Raw genomic sequence first — 23,404 nt, 5'->3', positions numbered from 1 at the left:
GGGATTCGTTATTTTAATTTCAGTAATTTTAAACAGTTCTGTTGTCCAATTCGGTTTATATCCCTTACCGAAAATGTGTTTATTTTTACTAATGCGAACCACGTCACCAACTTTCAATTTTCTTGGACCGGCAATTTTAATATTTTCGTAAAATTTCATTTTCGTTAGATTTATTAACATCAATAGGTCTAAGTCGAATTTTGCTGTGTTTCGTGTTGTTGTACTCTTTTGTAATTTGAGGCAAGATATCAATCCATTTGTAAGTTCCATTAAGACTGAAATACTTGTAAAGTTTTTCCTTCAATGTTCGAATAACTCGTTCACATATGGCTGCTTTTTTAACACTAAAGCTATTATAGTGATTAATACTATGCTTTTTCATGAGATTTTGAAACTTGGAATTGAAAAATTCTGTGCCTTGGTCTGTTTGTAAATTTTTCGGACATCGTCGAGTATGAGCGAGAATATCCGAAAATGTTCGAGTAATTTCCTCCCCTGTTTTCGTCTTTAATGGTCGAGTCCACACAAACTTTGAAAAACAATCAATTACAACAAGAATGAGCTTGTAAGATTTATTTTGACTGGCATATTCCAAAGGTCCATTTGCCACAAATCGTCTAATCCTTTAATGATTGTTCGTCGACGAGGATAATTTTTTCGTGCAGGCTTGTGTAGCTCGTTAACTAGTTGTATCTTCTCCTCGGTAAATGCCATGTCTAGCTTCCAACGATTCGATTCTTTGAACTAACGCTAATTCGTTGTTCCGTTGGCTTTATTATGTAAGAGGTAATCTTCCATTACATTAAGACGCTCATCTAAATCATGTGAATTAAGATCCGCCGTTTTAATCTTTTTTTCTATTTCCAACGTTTTCATCATAATTTGTGCATTTTGGTTGGCGGCATCTGTAATATTCTTTGTCATTTCTTGTTTAAATATATCAAGATTATTTTTAAATTCATGCATTTGTTTTGATAAATCAGATATTTTCGAAGCAGTCATTTTATTCTCATCAGACAACTCGTTAACTTTTTTACTTAAATTAACTTCTATTTTACTAATGGAGTTTGAGATTTTTTGTTCGAGTTGAGTATCTTTTTGAATTCTATTTTTTTGTATCAAATTAATCTCTTTTCTTAGAAAAGTTTTCGCACGAACAATGCTGTCATCTACATATTTCTTATTGGAAAGATGATTACCTGCTACAGGAGGATCTCGTGTAATGTCTTTATGTACTTCATGTATCTGGTTTTGTAGATCCAAAATGGATTGCTTTAAGCCTTCACGTAGCTTTTTAACAACTTGTTCATTAGAACGGTAATGATGACGACCAAACTTGTCAACACTCATGTTGGAAATGATGTTCCAATAATCCAAACATTAATATATAATATCTGCTTCACGTAATTCGTTGATAATGGCAACAATTTCGTTATTGTGGGATGTGTTTCCTGCTTCTTGGGAAGCAACCAGCAATTTGAGTCTGTCGCATAGTTCGTTTGGATCATCCCAATATACATATTCAATAGGATTATCGTTGTAGATCAAATGAGAATTATCGACGAGCCCTGACCCTTTGGAGCTAGATGGTGAAGATAACGATGTTCGAGGAGACGTTGTCATCGATGATGAACGAGTCGTTTTTGCTAAACGAACAAGACCTTCGAAAGGTTGTCTCTTTAATGCAGTAGATCGAGTTTTCGGTGGCGATTTCTTTGTTGTTTCATCGGTAGGTTTAAATAGCGGTTTGATAATATGATGATATTTTTTCCCAGTTGCACCTTTAAGACGACCTTTGGAATCCAGATGAACTTCTGTACTATTTAATAAACTTTTATAGTGCTTTAAATCTGTATCATTATAATCTTCAGGGTTATCATAGAAAATTAGTTTGTATAGACCTGGCGTTCCCGGCACCCATCCTCCTTCCCCACTACCATCACTGATAACTTGTATACTACCTTTGTTTTTGTTAAAGTTTATTCGTCGTTTACCCAACATCCAGCCAATTTCATCATTGTAAATAGGTCCGTAGTTTTTATCAATTTTATTATCTTTCATCCAAAATTCTTTTATATACTTATGGCTCATTGGAGGATATTGCTCGATATATTCATCAATAGCCTCTTTCGAAACATTATTAGGATCAAATATGTCATGTTCGTTAACTTGATCGATTGATACTGCATCGGAAAATACATCATCATCTCTGGCTTCTTTTTTTATCTCTTCCTCCGTTTTCACCTCTTCTTTTTTAACGTGTCTAAGCTTGTTATTAATAGCATGATGCAACGTTTTTGACGATTGCGCAATATCTGTTAGAGGTTTAGCTATGGGCTTAAAGAGTTTATTTAGCGACTCATCTTGTTCTGTTTTACCTAACTTTAATGCCAAATACTTTTTGCGAATGACACGAGCTAGTTCGGCAACTTTACGCGTGCGCGCAGCTACCTCTTTGTCTGACATATTGTTATACAATGCGTGTTTTTCGATCATACCTACAGTTTTATAAACTTGTCGAAACCTTTACGATATCGTCCGTTAGAAATATCGAAATCCTTAACAATGACGAATGTACCGTATTTGTCCTTCCAACATTCGGAACAAAATTGTTTAAATTGCTCAAATGTCATATCAGGTGATACGTGGTCATCAAAGACGTGTTTCAAATTGAGCTCATCTTGCTTAAACAATACAATAAGATTCGCATTATCACGTAAAAGTTGTTTGCCTGCTCGACTGTATGATTGACATAGGTATGCACAATCAATGTCTTTATGTCTACCCATACAGTAATATTCACGTATTGTTTGTTGTGGATCCGTTGATACGTCATCAAATATGAATATTGAGTTTGGTTTAGCTTTACTTGGGCTTATAACATCATCATTATCTTTAAATGGAAAATAACCTACTTCTTTCACAGACTCCAACACTTCCTTCAAAAATTGATACTTGGGCTGAAACAACGACTTTGAAAAAACGTAAACATTTTTGAATTTAGCGCCATTCAGGTCAAAAAGTAATGCCAACATAACATTAGTTTTTCCACATCCGCTTGGACCACATATGATAGCACGAAATGAATGTGGTAGCAATGCACCATGTTTGCTGGTTCTTGTCACGTTGTCGACAAAATCCAAGTTTTCCACTGCTAGTGTCTTGTCTTGTTGAATGACCTTCATCTTGTGATTGAGATGTATTTTGTACACATGGTTATATAAAGACATTTTTCAAAAAGCGATTCATTTCAATGTTGATCGTTCAAGGTGAAGGAGTGTTGAATTCTCTGATCAATAGTCTACCGTTTGAATTGCATGCTCCTGGTTACCAATATCTAGGACCTGGAACTAAATTACAGAAACGTCTAGCTCGTGGAGATCCGGGGATAAATCCGTTAGATCGAGCTGCGAGAGATCACGATCTCGCATATTCCCAAAGTAATTCATTGAAAGATCGACATAAAGCAGATTGGGTGTTGGAAAATAAAGCGTGGGAACGAGTTAAAGCAAAAGACGCATCTATGGGTGTAAAAACCGCTGCCTTGTTAACTACTACAGCAATGAAAGCTAAACGAAAACTGGGTATGGGTATGAAACGTGGTAAAGGTGTTGGTTCATTTAAGCGACATGTGTTACAGCCAATTATCAAAACATTAAAACGTGCTCCTCCGTCACCAAATCTGCGTAAATCCGCTCTACTTGCACTTGCAGCAGCAAGAACAGCCGTTAAGAATGTAGGTGGGAAGAAAAATGTACGTGTTCCAAGAATTATTCCATTTGAACCAAAATCTGGTGGGATTTTACCTTTAATCCCAATCTTTGCAGGCCTATCAGCTCTCGGAAGCCTCGCTGGGGGCGCAAGCGCGATAGCGAAAACTGTTATCGATTCAAAGAATGCTCAAAAGAAACTAGAAGAAGATAAACGTCACAACAATGCAATGGAACATCTAGGCAAAGGATTATACCTGCGAAAAAACGCTAAAGGTGGCTTTGGATTATATTTAAAAAAGGCAAAAAACTTCCGCTGAAGCTACCTAATAGGCCTTTAACCAATGTGGATTTAAATAGATTTGTTAAACTACTTAAAATTTCAAATTTCCGCGGCGTGTTCATGCGAGATAATTTACCACGTAGCCCTCGTAAACATGAATGTGCTATTATTAATCTCGACATTTCCACAAACCCCGGTACACATTGGGTAGCTTACAGAAAGATAACCAACGATATAGAGTACTTTGATTCATATGGTTGCTTGAAACCACCGCGAGAACTAGTATCCTACTTGAACGGTGGAAGAATTTTCTACAATAACGATCAATATCAAAGTTATAACCAAATTAACTGTGGACATCTTTGTTTAAAGTTTCTCTACAATGGAACCATCTAACGATATATTGAGAAGTGCCATTTGCATTTTTATGAAAAATATAACGAGCGTTGTTTGGTATGAACTACCTCAAGATATTCGTCGCGCACTAGAAGATTATTTACCCTGCAAAAAAGACTATGATAGACATGAATGGAGTGATGTTTGCGGCATGTATATGGAAAGTAGATGTGTATTTTGTAAAGTGTCATATTATGAGAAAAATTTGTAAGAGTATAAGAATAAATAAAGGAATTTTTAACATATTTTGCTATTTAATTTCATACACCTATTCAAATGTATCAGTCATGTCTCGATTGTTGACCTTGACAAGTACTTCCAACGAGTTTTCGTTTACTCCTCAAGTACCTCTTGTGCTTGACCCTAACCGACAGTATTATGTAGCAGTGTTGGGATTTCATACATTTAATTCGATTCCAAACATCGATGGCGAAAAGTTTTACTACTACGAGAAAAATGATCGAAAAAAGTTGTGTAGCATCGATATTCCGTCTGGATCTTATGAAATTACCGATATCGAAACGTATATTTATAACGCATTAATCGATAAATATAATTCGATTCGAGATAATGAGTTCATCTTAAGACCCAACAACAATACGCTCAAGTGTGAAATCTTTAGTCAAGATCATGCTGTTACTTTCGAGAAAAATGACAGTCTCGGCAAAATATTGGGTTTCTCATCAAACAGAATATTGGTGCCAGGAAAAATGCATTCTTCGGACCAACCTGTAAACATTATAAAAGTATCGAGCCTACTTTTTGAATGCAACATTACCGAAGGAGCCTTTTACGAGGACAGACCTGCGCACACCGTTCTACATTTTCCGATAAGTGTTGATCCTGGTTTCTCTATTGACGAACGTCCTCATAATCCTATATACATACCAGTAAGCAATAGCATACGTGAAATTGCCAACATTACCGTTAGCGTACTCGATCAAGATTTAAGACCAGTCAACTTTAGAGGAGAGAAAAGTACACTTCATTTGGATTTTAAGGAAACGATATAGATGGGTTTAATTATAAAACAAAGCTCTACGCATCAATATCCATTAGTCTCACGCAAATCTTACAAGCGACGTGACGTGTCTGCTGTCAATAAAGCCTTTCTTGTTTCCATTGGATTACAGCTAAAAGATGTCAAAACGTCAATACATTCGACGACAGGTTCAGGAACCTCAACCACCTATTTTAGATCTGTACCAGAAACCTCAGTTCGACGATACTATTAGAAAAGAAGAATTTCGTACATATACACCTTACATCAAGTCATTTAATAATAGCGACGTTGTCGAGTTTATCATCAATCAATCAGATGCATTTTTTGCCATACACGAAACACTTTTGGAAATTAAAGGAAGTATAAAGAAAGTGGGTACTGGAACTGTTTCTCTTGCACCGAATGCTGGAGCCTTCTTGTTTGATACATGTACATACATCCAAAGTTCACACGACATGGAAATAGTTCGAGATCCTGGTGTAGTTAGCACTATTCGCAGTTTGTTGTGTTACACTCCTGACGATTCCAAGTATCTCAGTACTGCAGGATGGAACTATCCCAATAATCCACATTTATCGGGAGACAGCTTTAGTTTACTGATTCCGATAAAACATATTTTCAACATTTTCAACGATTACAATAAATTAACCTATGGTCGTCAAGTGTTTCGATTTGTTCGAGCACGTAATGATAGAGACAGTATTTTAGTGGAAGAACCTTATGCCACAACAACAACAACAGTGTCTTTAACTGTTACCAGCATGGAACTGAAGGTCAAACATGTCTTTCCGAATGACGATGTGAAAATTGACCTAATGACTCCGATTAAGAATAATACGCCGATAACCATACCTTTCCGTAAATGGGAACTTAATGAACTACCTTCACTTACGGCTGGATCCCGACGTGAGATATGGAGTGTAAAGACAACTTCAGCTGTTGAACGTCCACGCTATGTCATTGTAGCTTTTCCAACTTCTAAACGAGATGACATTCACGCCAATTCAACGTTATTCGATAACATTAAGGTGTCCAGCGTACGAGTGGTTATTAATGGTGAATATTGGCCTAACGAGAGAATGCAATTGGATTTTGCGAAAAATGATTATGCTATAGCTCACTCACTACAACTATACCCAATTCTTTCCCAGTTATACTCATTCGTCAACAAAACATCCAATCTAGGATTATAATGCTTTTAAAAAATATGCTTTGTTTACTTTCGACTGCTCCAAACAGGATGATACGTCATTTAGATCGGGAACCGTTGATATTAAGTTGGAAATCGAAGCAGATGAAGGTTTTCCTGCAGGCACTCGAGCGTACTGTTTAATTGTCCACGACAGTCTACTCGAATACTTTCCTCTAACTGAAGTTATCAAAAATATCATTTAACTTGACTTATTCAATCATATCCAATTCAGTATACTGTCAGCCATCATGAGGATCGCATTAGTTGACATTCAAGGATTCACCGTACAGGGGTGGTTTGTTCCCAAAGAACTCAGCATTGAAATTGGCTTTAAACATTGCCATTATATATTTAAACCTCCACAACCGTTTGCTACATTAAGTAATCAAGATAAGAAGACTGCTGTGTACTTGGAGAAAAACGTGCATGGTCTTCGGTATTCTAATGGAGATGTTAAATATTCAAAAATAAATAAAATACTGGAATCTAAGTTGTTGTATGCAGCTGACTACATCTACGTTGGCGGAGAACAACAAGCAGAATTTTTAAGATACAAATGTTATATGCTTGACGTCTGTCCCATAATTATTGATGTTTGCAAGTTTGATGATTCTCCATACTCCACTGGAGGCTTTGCTCCACATGAATACAACTGCCACGCTACTGGACTATTTTCCTGCTCCTCGATAAATGTGGATCACCTCCGTCAATGGCTGTGTAACAAAATATTACCTATATAAATTGGATTTTTTTTTAATAAAAGATTAAAAGTTTTATTTTAGTTTTATTTTAACAGTTTTACATATTTATTTTAATGCAAGATTATTCGCATTTACGATTTACAAGAAATTTTTTAATGATATTAATCGCTATAAAGGCATTTATTACGAATATAATACTTAAGAGTATAATCGATAAACCATATTGATCGATGTCATCATTATTAGTTTTGTACCATTTTGAATCACTTTCGGTGTTATTTGGGGATATTAGCTTGATCTTATAGAATGCTCCTCCTGATTTTGGTATCGCTTTGAAAAATACTGGAAGCTGTCCATAATTCACCACTTCATGATCCATTAGAGTCCAGTTCGGTCGATTACAATCAGTTTTTTCATTATTAAAACATATCGCCTGGTTCTTAACGTTGTTTGGAACGTTTGTATAAAGGACATTGTTAACAATAGCTGTAAGGATGATGAATGAGGTTGTTAGTGGAGGCATCTTGTCGGTTGAATTCTTTTTAACGGGTATTGTGTTGTTTTTGGTAACTTTCTTTCTGACAAATTAAACTCTGCAAATCGTTTTTCAATTGCAGTTCTATCTTCGTACCACTGTATATCGGCTTTTAACTTTTGTATTTTTTCGTACAACTCTTCTAATCTACACCGTATGGAAGTCATCGATGAAATAAATGTCTTTCGCTCCAAAAGCCAATATAAATAATATTCTTAATCACCCCCACTACCCTGGTATAATAAATAGAAATGAATGTTTTAATCCTTTATTCAAAAATACTGTTATTTAATTCACTAATTGTATCTTCCTTATAATAATACAAATATTCCCTTAATGCTAAACTTACAATACTAGTATCACAAGAAGCCTCACAAAATGAATATAAAATGTCTATTGGTTGTAAATCGTTTTTGAATGAAGTAGCAATTTTTAACGCATTACAATAGTAATCTAAAAATCTCAGTCCTTCGAGAAAACGAATGCGTGGTAAAATTAACTTTTCATTTCCTTCAATAAGATTTTTAACATCTTTTTCAAATATCTGCAAAGTAACACCAAGTTTCTTAACATTGAGCCATTTAAGTTGATCTGTCGCTTGAGTTTCAATTGCTAACAATTCACAACATTCTGGAGGTTCATCTTCACAATAGCATTGCAGAGGCATCAGGAAAAACTGATTATATTTACGATTAAGTTCATCGATGAATTGGATCCAATCACATATACCGAACGATATCTCATTATTCTCGCTGCTTAATTTAACACCCGGCCCAAATGATCGAGCTGAACTTAATCCAACTAATACTTTTAAATGCTCAAAATTATACAAAGTATTAAGCAGCATCATTTCACTTTTGGCTCTTACTTCCACACTGTTCATGTTGTAATGACTACGTTTTACGAAATAACGCTGTGAACATGAACACGTTTAATTATATCTTCTTACCTCTCCACACCTGCCTCTCCCACGCTAAAACTATGTTGCGCAATATTTCGTAAGACTATTCATTTATGCATCACATGCCGGGCTTAATTATTAACTAGACCGGATTGTGCACCTGCTTCCTGCCTCCATGCGAATATATTTTATCTCACATTAAATAATGGAATTGGAATGTGCACGTGTTTCCGGCTATATATCGTGATCGCGTGAGACATTTTTAATAGCCGGCGTATCCGATGATGTCATTATTCTCAGTAGCAAGATCTATTTTATAAAGATTTCAACTGATCATGTAAAGTATAAATTGAAAAATAAACGAATTTTTGTTATTATGGTAATCGATAAAATATATACGAGGTAACTCGTAAAATATAAATTGAAAAAATTTAGAAGTTTTACGCTAATGGTTGTAGGTTTTAATTACAAAAAAATACGAGGAAAAATTGCTCTCTTTGTCTGTCATTCGTCTTCTTCTCTTTGTCAATTCATAGAACGCAGTCACCGACCAGCGATTGAACATCGTTCTCATTGGTTACGTTGGACGTGTAGCTTCGTTATTATTGGGGGGGGGCGTCTTTTCGGGAGGAATGGGGGGACTGGGGGCGTCTTTTCGGGGAATGAGGGGGACTGGGGGCGTCTTTTCGTTAATATTGTGGTACGACTCCACCATTAGTCGATGCACGTCTTTCTCATTGGCCGTTGATGCACACCATTGGCCTCCAACGTCACGAGGATGTCCGCCATTGGTCGAGGACACGTTTCTGTGGCATCATTGGTCGAGGAAAACGTTCTAACGTCACGAGGAGGGTGTTACTATGTCACCATTGGTCCCTCATCGCTATACCGCCATTTCTATGTTGTTTATTCAAATTCTAAGCTGTCATTGGTCGCTGGGGGTGTTGCTATTCCCACCACTGACGCTGCTATGCTGCCATTGGTCAACGACACGTTCCGACGTCACGAGGACGTCCACCATTGGTCAGCAAGACATTGGGGGACGTTCCTATGCCACCATTGGCCTGCTATTCCCAACACTGACGCTGCTATGCTGTCATTGGTTGACGACACGTTCCGACGTCACGAGGACGTCCTCCATTGGTCAGCAAGACATTGGGGGACGTTCCTATGCCACCATTGGCCTGCTATTCCCACCACTGACGCTGCTATGCTGTCATTGGTCAACGACACGTTCCGACGTCACGAGGAGGGCGTTACTATGCCACCATTGGCCTGCTATTCCCACCCCTGACGCTGCTATGCTGTCATTGGTCGACGACACGTTCCGACGTCACGAGGAGGGCGTTACTATGCCACCATTGGCCTGATATTCCCACTACTGACGCTGCTATGCTGTCATTGGTCGACGGCACGTTCCGACGTCACGAGGAGGGAGTTACTATGTCACCATTGGTCCCTCATCGCTATACCGCCATTTCTATGATGTTTATTCAAATTCTGAGCTGTGATTGGTCGCTGGGGGTGTTGCTATTCCCACCACTGACGCTGCTATGCTGCCATTGGTCGACGACACGTTCCGACGTCACGAGGACGTCCACCATTGGTCAGCAAGACATGGGGGGACGTTCCTATGCCACCATTGGCCTGCTATTCCCAACACTGACGCTGCTATGCTGTCATTGGTTGACGACACGTTCCGACGTCACGAGGACGTCCTCCATTGGTCAGCAAGACATTGGGGGACGTTCCTATGCCACCATTGGCCTGCTATTCCCACCACTGACGCTGCTATGCTGTCATTGGTCAACGACACGTTCCGACGTCACGAGGAGGGCGTTACTATGCCACCATTGGCCTGCTATTCCCACCACTGACGCTGCTATGCTGTCATTGGTCGACGACACGTTCCGACGTCACGAGGAGGGCGTTACTATGCCACCATTGGCCTGATATTCCCACTACTGACGCTGCTATGCTGTCATTGGTCGACGGCACGTTCCGACGTCACGAGGAGGGCGTTACTATGTCACCATTGGTCCCTCATCGCTATACCGCCATTTCTATGATGTTTATTCAAATTCTGAGCTGTCATTGGTCGCTGGGGGTGTTGCTATTCCCACCACTGACGCTGCTATGCTGCCATTGGTCGACGACACGTTCCGACGTCACGAGGACGTCCACCATTGGTCAGCAAGACATGGGGGGACGTTCCTACGCCACCATTGGCCGAGGGGCGTGGTCTAGAGACACGAGGTACGTTCCTACGTCACCATTGGTCGAGGGGCGTGGCCTCGAGACCCTAGGCACGTTCCTACGTCACGAGGGGGCGTGGCCTTGACCCATGAGGATACGTACGTTTGACGATCGACGTGTGACGTCACTTCCGCTCCAGAAGGAACCCTATCTATCTACTTATCATTATTATTACCTCATGAGATAGATTTGTTTAACGTATGTATCAATAGCTTTAGGTAGTGTTTGAAATACTGAAACACAAAATGCAAAATGATACTTTGTCTATATAAATGTCTAGTTATTTATTTTATTCATGTATATTTTATTTTTATCTGTAATTTTAAATATTGTCTATTTCTATAATGTTGCTTTGTTGTATAATTGTGATACAGGATTTATTTATTTATGGAAATAAATAAATGTATAATATCTAATGTAATATTTAATAATAACTGTAAATTCCTTTAAAAATTTATTTTTTATTTCCCAAAATACATTCTTAATATGAACTCGATGACGCCACTTTTAGTACTTCATATGATGCGATGGCGTTAGACGTCTAATGTACATTCTCAGCGATAAAATAGACGTCCGAGCGATATCTGAAAAGTCCCTCAAGTAAGTCCACCAGACGTCTGATTAAGGTCCAGATAACGTCCCTGTACATCCCACGAACGTCCGCGTAGGACGTTAAATGGACGTTTGACACAGTGACATTCGGACCAATATATGACTTTAAAAGGACGTTCTTGGGACCAAAGCGGACGTTCGAGGGACGTCCTTAAAGTCCGCGAAGGACGTACTATGGACGTCCACTGGACGTTCGTGTGCTATTAGAGTATTTATTTATAAGAACAGTATTTCTAAGAAATCTAAAATATATATGTAAGTCAGTTGAGAAACAGCCATACAGTCAAACAGTCACAAGTAAATTTCAATAATTTTTTTACTTACGCAAATATTTAAATGTACTGACAAAAATTAATCGAGGATTTCATAATATTGTTTTGTCTATAAAAATTAAATTTGTCAGAAAGTGTATAAAACTGGAATTTTTTTTAGATGGGCTGCACGTGACATGCTAGAGCTTATGTAATCTGTCATTGTTAAGACACTGAGACGTTATACAATCTTGGTTAAAGGTCAAACGAAGCCAAAATGTTTACTGGGAAGGGCCGCTTTGATAAACAAAACCACGTGATTCGTATTTCCATGGGTTACTGCATAATCACAAAACACGTTTTCAATGTTTTGCAGATTTTTCTTAAATTCGGCAAACGCGCATCTCTCGCCATTTAATACATCACTGCTGCCTTCTATTAAATGACACGTAAACTTGTTTTCCCATGTATTAAGTGACAGCCGAACTAATTTCTCACTACCAAAATGATAACTTGTTACTGTAATATCAACAAAATCACTAGTTTGCAGATTTTAATTGTAATTTTATCTTACGTAGTTAATTTAAAAATTACGGCAGTATGGATAATGAACTTTCGCTTAAAATAAAGCTTGTTGGATAGCTAATCATTTATCGTAGTTATTTTGTACCTAAGTTCAAAAATTATTACACAATACCAAATTTTAGACAGGTTACCAAATAAGTTCTTCTTAAATTTACTGCTTTTTTTGGAAATTTTAACTAGATATCATTAAAATAAAAAGTTTACAGTTCACATACATTATCATAAGTTGAAGATTTGTTTTGAAACAGTGACGATAACTGTACCTAAAAAGTATATAAATTTTAACATTGTGACATACCATCTTAAGTAAAAAATAAGGCTCTACATGTTAAAAAACAAATTTGGTACCTGAGAAATATAAGATGTCTAAGTTTGCTAAGATGCACTATAATAATGATAATTTAAAATTAACTGTTAAAAAAATGTTTTTTTCTTCATTTACGGTTTTGAATCGTATTTAACTCACGGAGCGCTAAGCCAATATGTGCGTTGCGGATGATTTTTTATTTGATTGATTAATTACAGTAACAGCTTTTCATTTATTTTGTATAAAGATATCGTTACGGTCAAACTGTTCCTCGAATCTGTAATGTATTGACCTTTTTATCTGTTAGTATGGCGAAGAAATTTAATACTTTCGAAAAACAATCATAGTATTTGCAAAGAATATACAATGATAGCAGTGATGAAGAAGTAGGTGATGCCTTCGAAAGTGACAATTCTGAAGACAATTATATTTCGGCTTCGTCAGACTAGGAAGATTGTGAAAAAGAAAGACCGATTGCAAAAAAGTTAAAACGAAAAAATGCAGAAGAATCTACAAGCCACGTAGTAGAAATTATAGATAGTGTAGTGTTTCAACATAGTTGTAAAGCATTTGAAGATAAAGGTGTAGAACAACTTTCAACCGATGTTTTGGACGCTTAAGACACAGATCACAACGACACTGAACTTCCAGTTACTGCTGCTGAATTTTTGCTTACATGGACTGCTGTAACGGGAGAAACTGTAAAGGTATTTGATTTCAATGCACTAAATTCTGGTATTTCAACTGACGCCGCATTATTATTAGCGCAAAAAGGAACCCTATGATTTCTTTAAATTTTTTGTAACAAAAAATGATATTAGGACTTTATTGTAATTGAAACGAACAGATATGCTAAACAGATCATTTCAAACAAAAATATTTCTCAGCATTTAAGATTAAAAAGGTGGAAACACCTAACGAAGCAAGAATTTGAATTTTTTTTTTTTTGGGTATGATGGGTTTGAACAAAAAACAACTTTCAGATCATTGGTCCAAGGACCTCCTGTATGCCAATAATATTACAAAATATATGTCAAGAAATCGTTTCGAACTAATATTACGCACGTGGCATTTTCTAACAATATTGAGTGCCCAAGAGGTGATCGACTTTTCAAAATTCAACCTCTAATCAATCGTTTGTTGGATCGATTTCGAACAGCTAATATTCCGAAAAAAAAAATGGCTACACCTTCAACCTGAAAATTTACTGTGGAAAAGACATTACAGAGCAAGTACGTCTTCAGTTGTTATGTCATTGATGGATGTACTCTTGGATTCGGGTAGAATACTATACACAGACAATTTTATACAAGTGTCGACTTAGCTCACCAGCTTTTAGATAGATCAACACATTTGATAGGTACGCTTAGATTCAATAGAAAATTAAACTCGATGTTGTGAAAGCAAAGTTAAAACGAAATGAAGTTATTGCACGAGAAAGTAACACTGGAGTACGATACACAAATACCGGTATGCTGTTGCGCATGCTAGCTCTATCTCTCTCGCACTGTGTGACGTCACGTGCGAAGCAAAGTTTCTATTAGAACACTAACCCTTGCCCTGTTAGTCAGTTAATATCAAATATATAGGCAATTAAATATATATAAGCATGCATATTTGGCACTTTATATTATAAGATGTGTAGTTTACAATGTTTTTATTTTTTCTTGGATATAGATTTTCTGATTATTGAAAAATAAAAAAACTTTTTTCGACGTTCGCTACAGCGTGTATATTCATATTTATATAGGAATATAATAATGTCTTTTCAATTAATAAGCATAAAAATTAATTCTATTGCATACATATTTCGTTGGTCCGATTCATTAATGGAATATTTCCAACATCGTGTATTTTGAACAAACTATGTAGAATGGTTAAATATTAAACATTTGCTTTAAATGAATGAGTTACTACCTAAAATATACCACCTCATATTTAAAATCTATTGGCGGAGGATGATCATTTGCACCACCCATTTCTCGAATATAGGAAAAAAGTTCTCTAGCACGTCTTGACTCAACCTCGAAGTTAAAATATAGTCAACGTTGTATTTTGCTTGTAGGTAAGAAACTTTCAGAGATCTGTTAGTAAGCAATATGCCTTTTTGAAATGGAAGAAGTCCTTTATGTTTACCAACCCGAATTGAATTGACCATTTCTGACATTTCATCCAGTAAACGTGACTGCTTATCTAAATCCATATGTGGAGAATTTAATAGATCAAACCAATCATTAAATAGCTGAACAATTACAGCAGTTTTTTTTCAGTAACTATCTTTTGGCATAGGTCCATTTTCCCCAGCATAACTAATAGCTTTTGCCACACAATTTGACAATAATTGAACTGTAGGTCTCACTCTTTGCCTCATAGAGCCTTTTAAACAGAGATGATCAATGAGAGTAGTGTCAATGTATGCGCAATTGTCAATTTTGAAGTTGATTATTTAGTAGCGCCAGTTTGTGATGGGTAGCTCTTTCGGGGCGACAGACTGTAGAAGACGTCCGTTCAATCTCCTTAGCAGTGCCTCTACAATCCTTAGGGGATACTTATCCCTGCGAGCGGGGCAAGGCTTACTGGCTCCACTAGTCTGAACTGACTGGTTTCGCCCTCGCGGATTTACAAGAGGGTAGAAAAATCGGTTGGGAAGGAAGGGGATCAAGGACTTCTCGGTCTCAGGTCCTGTAAAGAGTGAGAGGCTATGGGCTTACGTTAGAAGCCGGAGCACTGCATAGCGAAATGCGTATCTCTTCTAGTCTCGACCTGTAACGGCTAGGAATAACAAAACAAATCTCGAATTTACAATGTATTAACTAGACCGTACATTACAAATATCAGTTATGACAAAAATGTTCGCTCAGGCGCGAAGGGAGACGAGAAGAAATCAGCAAGGAATTAAAGATCAGACAATTTCCGTATTATTAGATATACCTGGGGTTAGTATATAGAGATCTTAGTTACCTCTGCGTATCTAGGCTCTAGCTAGGGAATACGCCTCCAGTCTACCGGGATTTGAGATTTCGTACCTTCGACTCTCCAGTTGCCGACACTATATACGTCACACTACCCCGTCGAGTTAATTAACGCGTCCACGGTCTGCGTACCTTCCGATCTCCACACCACGGCGTGGAGCTGCTGCGTGAAAACTTCCCACTAACTCCGCTGTCGCGTGGGGGCCTCAGGCGCCGCGCTACTACTGTCCGCCGACCAACTTCTGCCTGTTTTTATGTATCGCCAACTTCTACCTTAGATTCTTTATGTCACGTATTCCATGTGTTAACTGGATCACGCTATGTAAAAACTTCTTACTCATCACAATTCTTCTCACTTGTTTAACAATTCTTACCTTGTATTAATTTCCAACAAGGTCTAAGTGTCGTAATTTTTAAACATTCAGGCTTGTGTTAAACTGGGTCAATTATTTTGTTTTTAATTTGAAATGTATACGTTAAACTGTGTCGAATTTATTCTTTATTAATTTGGAATATATAATAATTTCTTAAATAATTATTACTCTTTACTAGGCTAATTGTCCCTTAATTTTTCCTTCTTTATTTCCTTGCTGTTCACATTACAAGACTCAGTAAAACACAGGTTTGAAATAAAAATAAATCTATTAATTTAGTATATCTACAATAAATAAAAATAAAAAGGAATTCTACGTTGTATACTTATACAATACACGAATACACGAAGAGATTAACATTTTCACAACCAGAGGGCACAAGAAGCAGAGGACGACCACGAATGAGATGGATTGATGATGTGGAAGAAGACCTACAGATTCTAGGGGTTAGAAGATGGAGGGAAGTTGCCAGGAATCGACAGGAGTGGCGACTTCTTTGTGAGCAGGCCAAGATCCACAACGGATTGTCGAGCCACTTATGATGATGATGATACTTATACAATGAATAAAACTAAAACGAATTCTACGTCCCCGATGCTCTGATCGTTTAACAGTTCGAACCGTGGGAGTGTCAATATTTGCGCATCCACTTCTACAACGTGACGGCGAAGGGGGATTCAGAACGGCTATTTAAGGCGTGTGAATAGCGAAATTAGATAGTCTTGTAGCTAGCGCTCTAGGCTCCCTGACTCGCCGGTGTAGTGAACCTGCGAGCCATTCTGGACAGAGAGAGTTCCGTATTGAGGATCATACTCTGTCCCTAACCAAGCGGAACCCATCGGTATTGCGTATTGAGCATTACCGTGGATCTGCACAGAACCAACCGGGACAGAGAGATTTCCGTATTGAGGATCATACTCTGTCCTTAGCCAAGCGGAACCCGTCGGTATTGTGTATTGAACATTGCCATGGGTCTGCACAGCTAAATATTTTGTTTGCGAGCGTATTCGGAGCTTTCGCTGAATTGAAGCGAAAGCGAGTATAAATCTGCGCGCGATCGATTTCCCCCATTTCGTTTCTTATTAGTACTAATTAATTTCTTTTAGAATTCGTTTTAGTTTTATTCATTGTATAAGTATACAACGTAGAATTCCTTTTTATTTTTATTTATTGTAGATATACTAAATTAATAGATTTATTTTTATTTCAAACCTGTGTTTTACTGAGTCTGTCGCCCCGAAAGAGCTACCCATCACAAACTGGCGCCCGAGCAAAATTAATAACATGCCGACAGATAAAGACACAGACTCAGTAACAGGTACATCGTGGATAAACCGACTTTGCAAAGAGGAATTGCAGAGCGAGGCCGAAAAATACGGCTTAGATCCCAAGGGAACCGTCGACGAATTGAGAGCACGACTCAGAACCTATTTTAAAAATCGCGAAGAAGCAACAGGAACAATCCCAAAAGCAAAAACGTCCAAGGGAACAGAATCCGACACACTGACCCAGGATATTTCGGGCATCCGAAGACAATTACAGGAATTAACAATAACGAAACAAATGGGGCAACCAGAATTGCTAAATCAAGTACGAAAGTGGAACACACACTTCGGACACTTCGACAAGAAACATTCGGATGCAATAGAATTCTTAGAGAGGATAGACGAATTAAGCTTGGCCTACGAGATCGATAAACAAGATCTACTAAGAGCATTACCAGAATTATTAGGAGACCACGCTTTGTTATGGTACAGAAACAATAACAAAAATTGGAAGTCATGGACAGATTTCAGCGAAGATTTTAAAAAAGCTTTCTATCCCAGGGGATATTTGCTACAACTAGAAGAGGAAATCCGAAACAGAAAACAGAGACAGAACGAACCAGTAGATAGATATATCACGGAGATTCAAACATTAATCAGACGAGAAGGCTCTTTTTCCAAAAACCAAGAACTCGAAAGGATATACAAAAATTTGTTACCAGAACATAAGCTTTATGCTCGCCGCCGGGATTTCGGAAACTTAGCCGAATTACAGGATTTAGCCCAAGAATACGAAGCTCTAGAAGACGAAAAGACCCGAGCAAATCAGATTTGCCGTGGAAACTGGAGACGCATGGACCAAGCAGAGTACGATGCGAAAACGGCATGCTTTAGATGCAAGATGCCAGGTCACAGCCGTAAAAACTGCAAAAATCCATGGAAAAAGTTTTGTTCGCGTTGCGGCAGAGAAGGGGTTTACAGCAGCGACTGGTGTTTCAGGCGTCAGGGAAACGAATTACAGACTGGAGAAACAAGGAGTCGTCCCAGTCTGTAAAACAAGATTCGACTCCATTCGTTTTCGCCGTTACACAGCCAGCAAGCAATGACATTCGACTGTTCGCATCACTAAAAATAGGGCAAAGAACATACAGAGCGCTCATCGACACAGGAACTACTAAAAATTACGTCGGGGATAGAATAGCTCAGATATACAAGGACTCTCTAGATAGCTACAGCGGGAGAACAAGACTAGCAAATGGAGCGTCAATGGAGCTTAACCAGAAGTTGACAATTGAATGCGAGATCGATAAGTTACAAACCCGACAAACATTCATAGTAATGCCAGGGGTGACGGAAGATGCATTAATAGGAGTGGAATTCCTCAGGAACCATTCTATCGAACTTAAATTCGATAAACATACGACCAAACAATACATACAACATCAAGAAGAGACATGTAACACTTTAAAAGACTTCACTCAAAATACGGAGTTAGAAAGGTTCCTAAGAAAAGAACTAAGGGAGTTTGAGAGCATAACAGGACCCACCAACTTAATAAGACACGAAATAAAATTGAAGAAAAAGTGCGATCCAGTCAAGCAGCCTTATAGGCGGCACAATCCCGCAATGCTACAGATCATCAACCAAGAAGTGGACAATATGTTAAAAGAAGGAATTATCGAACCCTCCACAAGTGGTTCGAGTTCACCGATTGTACTAGTTAGGAAAAAGGATAACTCGTACAGATTTTGCATGGACTTTAGAAAAGTCAACGAACTATCAGATAAGGACGCATATCCGTTACCCAGAATATCGGAAATTCTGGATAGACTTAAGGAAGCAAATTTTATATCGACCCTCGATTTGAAACAGGGATATTTTCAAATACCCCTAGAAGAAACAAGCCGCCCAGTGACAGCATTCAGCGTACCCGGAAAAGGCCATTTTCAGTTCAAAACCACGCCATTCGGACTGCATTCCGCAGGAGCCACTTTCCAACGCCTACTGGATAAGGTAATACCTCCCGATATGGAATTCGCGTTTGCCTACTTGGATGATATCGTAGTAATATCTAAAACGCTCCAAGAACATTTAAATCACCTACATGAAGTTTTCCGAAGACTGAAAGAAGCCAGATTACAGCTGAACTTCGAGAAATGCACGTTTTGCCAGTCAGAACTCAGATACTTAGGACATGTGGTTGGAGCAGAAGAAATAAAAACTGACCCGGAGAAAACCAACGCTATAACCGGACTTACAGCACCGAGAAATGTGCGTCAACTCCGCCGGTTCCTAGGAATAACATCATGGTACCGCCGATTCATAGAGAACTATTCGACAATAGCAGGACCGCTAAACATGCTTCTGAAGAAGAAGATAAGATGGAAATGGACCGATAAGCAGGAAAACGCGTTTGAAGAGTTAAAGTCAAAACTTACATCGGCCCCAGTATTAGCATGCCCCGATTTTTCGAAAACATTTTACCTGCAAACAGATGCGTCGAACTGTGGACTTGGAGTTGCACTAACACAGAAATACGACGGCCAGGATAAAGTAATTGCATATGCTAGTCGAACCCTCACACCAGCCGAGACAAAATATTCCACAACGGAAAAAGAATGTCTATCCATCGTGTACGGGATAAAGCAAATGAGGCCGTATATAGAAGGATACAATTTTAAGGTCATATCAGACCATCAGTCCCTTAAATGGCTGAAGAACCTTAAAAACCCGTCAGGTCGGTTAGCCAGGTGGAGTTTAGAACTGCGACAGTACGATTTCGAGGTAATATATAGAAAGGGAGTCCTCAACAAGGTAGCAGATGCTTTGTCACGACAACCACAAGAAAACCAGAGCGAAGAACCAGAGTCGGAATTATTAGCATCAGAACTGGAATCATGCAGTTGGTACGATAATTTATATAGGAATGTACTCCAGAACCCAGACGATTTCCCGGATTTACAAATATCAAACGGGAAATTATATAAACACGTTTGGAGCAGCCGTAATTTAGCCGACCCAGAGTTTAATAACCCATGGAAATTATGCGTACCAAGGTATAAAAGGAAAGATATTTTGGAGGAAAATCATGACTCGACCACAGCAGGCCACTTAGGAATTGCAAAAACAATTTGCCGAATAGCGCAAAAGTACTATTGGCCTAAGATGTTTAAACAAATTGCAGACTACGTTAGAGCCTGTACGAAGTGCCTCCAATATAAACCGTCTCAAATGCAACCAGCCGGGAAAATGCAACCGTCCACTATAGAAAAGCCTTGGCATACTGTCTCAGTTGATTTAATGGGACCATTCCCAAGATCTGCAAAAGGAAACATTTTCTTAATAGTCGTGCAAGACCGGTTTACCAAATGGGTCGTCGCCCAGCCAATAAGAGCAGCATCTACGAACTCAATCATCGACACTCTACGATCAAAAGTAGTCATGCAATTCGGTACCCCGAAGAAAATCATCTCGGACAACGGCGCGCAATTCACAAGCGGAAATTTTAAGGCGTTCCTAAAGTCCTATAACATAAATCACATTCTAACACCGCCGTACTCACCTCAATGCAATCCAGTAGAACGAATGAACAAAGTACTGAAAACGATGATAGCTACTTACGTGGAGGATAACCATAAAGACTGGGACAAATTCATACCAGAATTCTGCTACGCCATAAATTCGTCAAGACACGATTCAACAGGATTTCCACCAGCGCTTCTAAATTTCGGAAGGGAATTAGACACAACAGAGGCGACAAATGGACAAGATATACAGGGTTATGCAGAAAACTTAAACAAGTTAGAAGCGTTAAGAGAACTAGCGAAAGTGCACATGGAAAAAAAAGGTATTACTGTTTTTTTTTTTTCAAAGAGAAGGGGGTGTAACGATGCTCTGATCGTTTAACAGTTCGAACCGTGGGAGTGTCAATATTTGCGCATCCACTTCTACAACGTGACGGCGAAGGGGGATTCAGAACGGCTATTTAAGACGTGTGAATAGCGAAATTAGACAGTCTTGTAGCTAGCGCTCTAGGCTCCCTGACTCGCCGGTGTAGTGAACCTGCGAGCCATTCTGGACAGAGAGAGTTCCGTATTGAGGATCATACTCTGTCCCTAACCAAGCGGAACCCATCGGTATTGCGTATTGAGCATTACCGTGGATCTGCACAGAACCAACCGGGACAGAGAGATTTCCGTATTGAGGATCATACTCTGTCCTTAGCCAAGCGGAACCAGTCGGTATTGTGTATTGAACATTGCCATGGGTCTGCACAGCTAAATATTTTGTTTGCGAGCGTATTCGGAGCTTTCGCTGAATTGAAGCGAAAGCGAGTATAAATCTGCGCGCGATCGATTTCCCCCATTTCGTTTCTTATTAGTACTAATTAATTTCTTTTAGAATTCGTTTTAGTTTTATTCATTGTATAAGTATACAACGTAGAATTCCTTTTTATTTTTATTTATTGTAGATATACTAAATTAATAGATTTATTTTTATTTCAAACCTGTGTTTTACTGAGTCTGTCGCCCCGAAAGAGCTACCCATCACAAGTAATCCTTGTTGATTATTTTAATGTCAATAATAAAACCATGATCAATTACAAGGTTTCGGACAAGTTTAAACAAATGTGAAGGATCTGCAAAATCAAAAATAGTTAAAGACTTATCACAGGGGTGATTAATTTGTAAAAACAATTCATCTACCGCACGATGAACAAATACATCTACCGGGACAGGGAATCCTACACCTCGATCACCGTAGTACCCTGTACTGTTGCTTCGCAGGTGACGTCATGCGCGTCGGAGTACACATTTCTATTCCTTGAGTAGGATACCGGAATTTGTGTATCGTGACACTGGAGTAGTTGTCCTGAAGTGGAACGATAAAAGAGGTGTCTTGATCCTTAGAACAGTACACACAGATAACAAAGTGGAGGTTCAGGGTAAAAATAACACGCTAGTAGAAAAACCGCAAGCAGTTACCAATTATAATAATTGTAAAGAATTTATTGATATTACAGATTAGCTGAAATCATATTCTAGTGAATTACGAAGAGGTCTTTAAATAGTACCGTAAACTAGCGGATGAGCTTCTCACTAGCTAGCTCAGTAATGACAAATGCATTTATTTTGTATAAAGCTATAACTAAAAATAACATACAAATTACTGCCTTCAGAGAAGAGTAACTTGAAATTTCAAGCAGATATGCCTCAAGACCGACAAGAAGAAAAAGTGTTAAAAACTTGTTGCCTGAAAAAAACTGAATCAGCAAGACGAAGGTGTACAGTTTGCTATGGAATTATGAAAAGAGAACACGGAAGAGAATATGCCATTAAGACCACTAAGCAGACTCCGCGTAAGTGTTATAATTGTGACTCCTTTTTTTGTGTGTCGAGTGCTTTTTTGTAAAATACAAATCTATGAAAATTTAATTTGCAAAGAACTATACACAGTTTACAACTATACACATCTTAAAAAATTACATTTTTGTCAAAATAAAGAATGATTGCACTAGAAATTGGGCGTCTTATTTTCAACGGTTATTAGGATAATAATTTTCATATAAAACAGCAAGCTAATTTCAATAATCTAACTACGGGTTCATGTACAAAGTATATGCATATAAATAACGTATAAACTCTGAAGTAAATTCGTTTCACAGAGCGTTGAATCCAAACAGTCTGTGGAATCATGGGTCAAACAAGGTGAGAGTTAAATACAACTCACGTGGCGTTTAATGTGTTAATATCATTATATAGTTGAAAATTGGAAATCAAAGCGTCAAATAACAATTATAAAATGTAATTTTCATTAAAATCAATTGTGGCTTAATCCCATATAAAGATAATATTTCACCTGTGGATGTTTATTAATTGGCAAAATGATTTCCGTCTTGAAAATCGAAACGACAAAACAGATCTAAAATGTAATTCTCATTACAATCATTGTGGTGTTTGAAGAGTTCTGCAGGAGTGCTGGATATTACTGATAATCTTTTGTTGTTGGGGTGTTTGATTACGTTCTACTACTATTGCTTACTATTTGATTCTGCATCGCT

At 38.1% G+C, this 23,404-nt stretch overlaps 1 protein-coding gene across 1 annotated transcript in view; it reads right to left on the bottom strand.

The window, feature by feature from the left end:
* The window catches only part of LOC140438760 (uncharacterized), a 274,926-nt gene that overhangs the window by 89,860 nt on the left and 161,662 nt on the right, over window positions 1-23,404 (bottom strand). The gene's annotated exons all lie outside the window — the stretch shown is intronic.

This window comes from Diabrotica undecimpunctata, chromosome 4 (genome assembly GCF_040954645.1).
Source record: "Diabrotica undecimpunctata isolate CICGRU chromosome 4, icDiaUnde3, whole genome shotgun sequence".
NCBI classification, from domain to species: Eukaryota; Metazoa; Arthropoda; class Insecta; order Coleoptera; family Chrysomelidae; genus Diabrotica; species Diabrotica undecimpunctata.
This window is presented reverse-complemented; position numbering and strand designations above follow the sequence as displayed.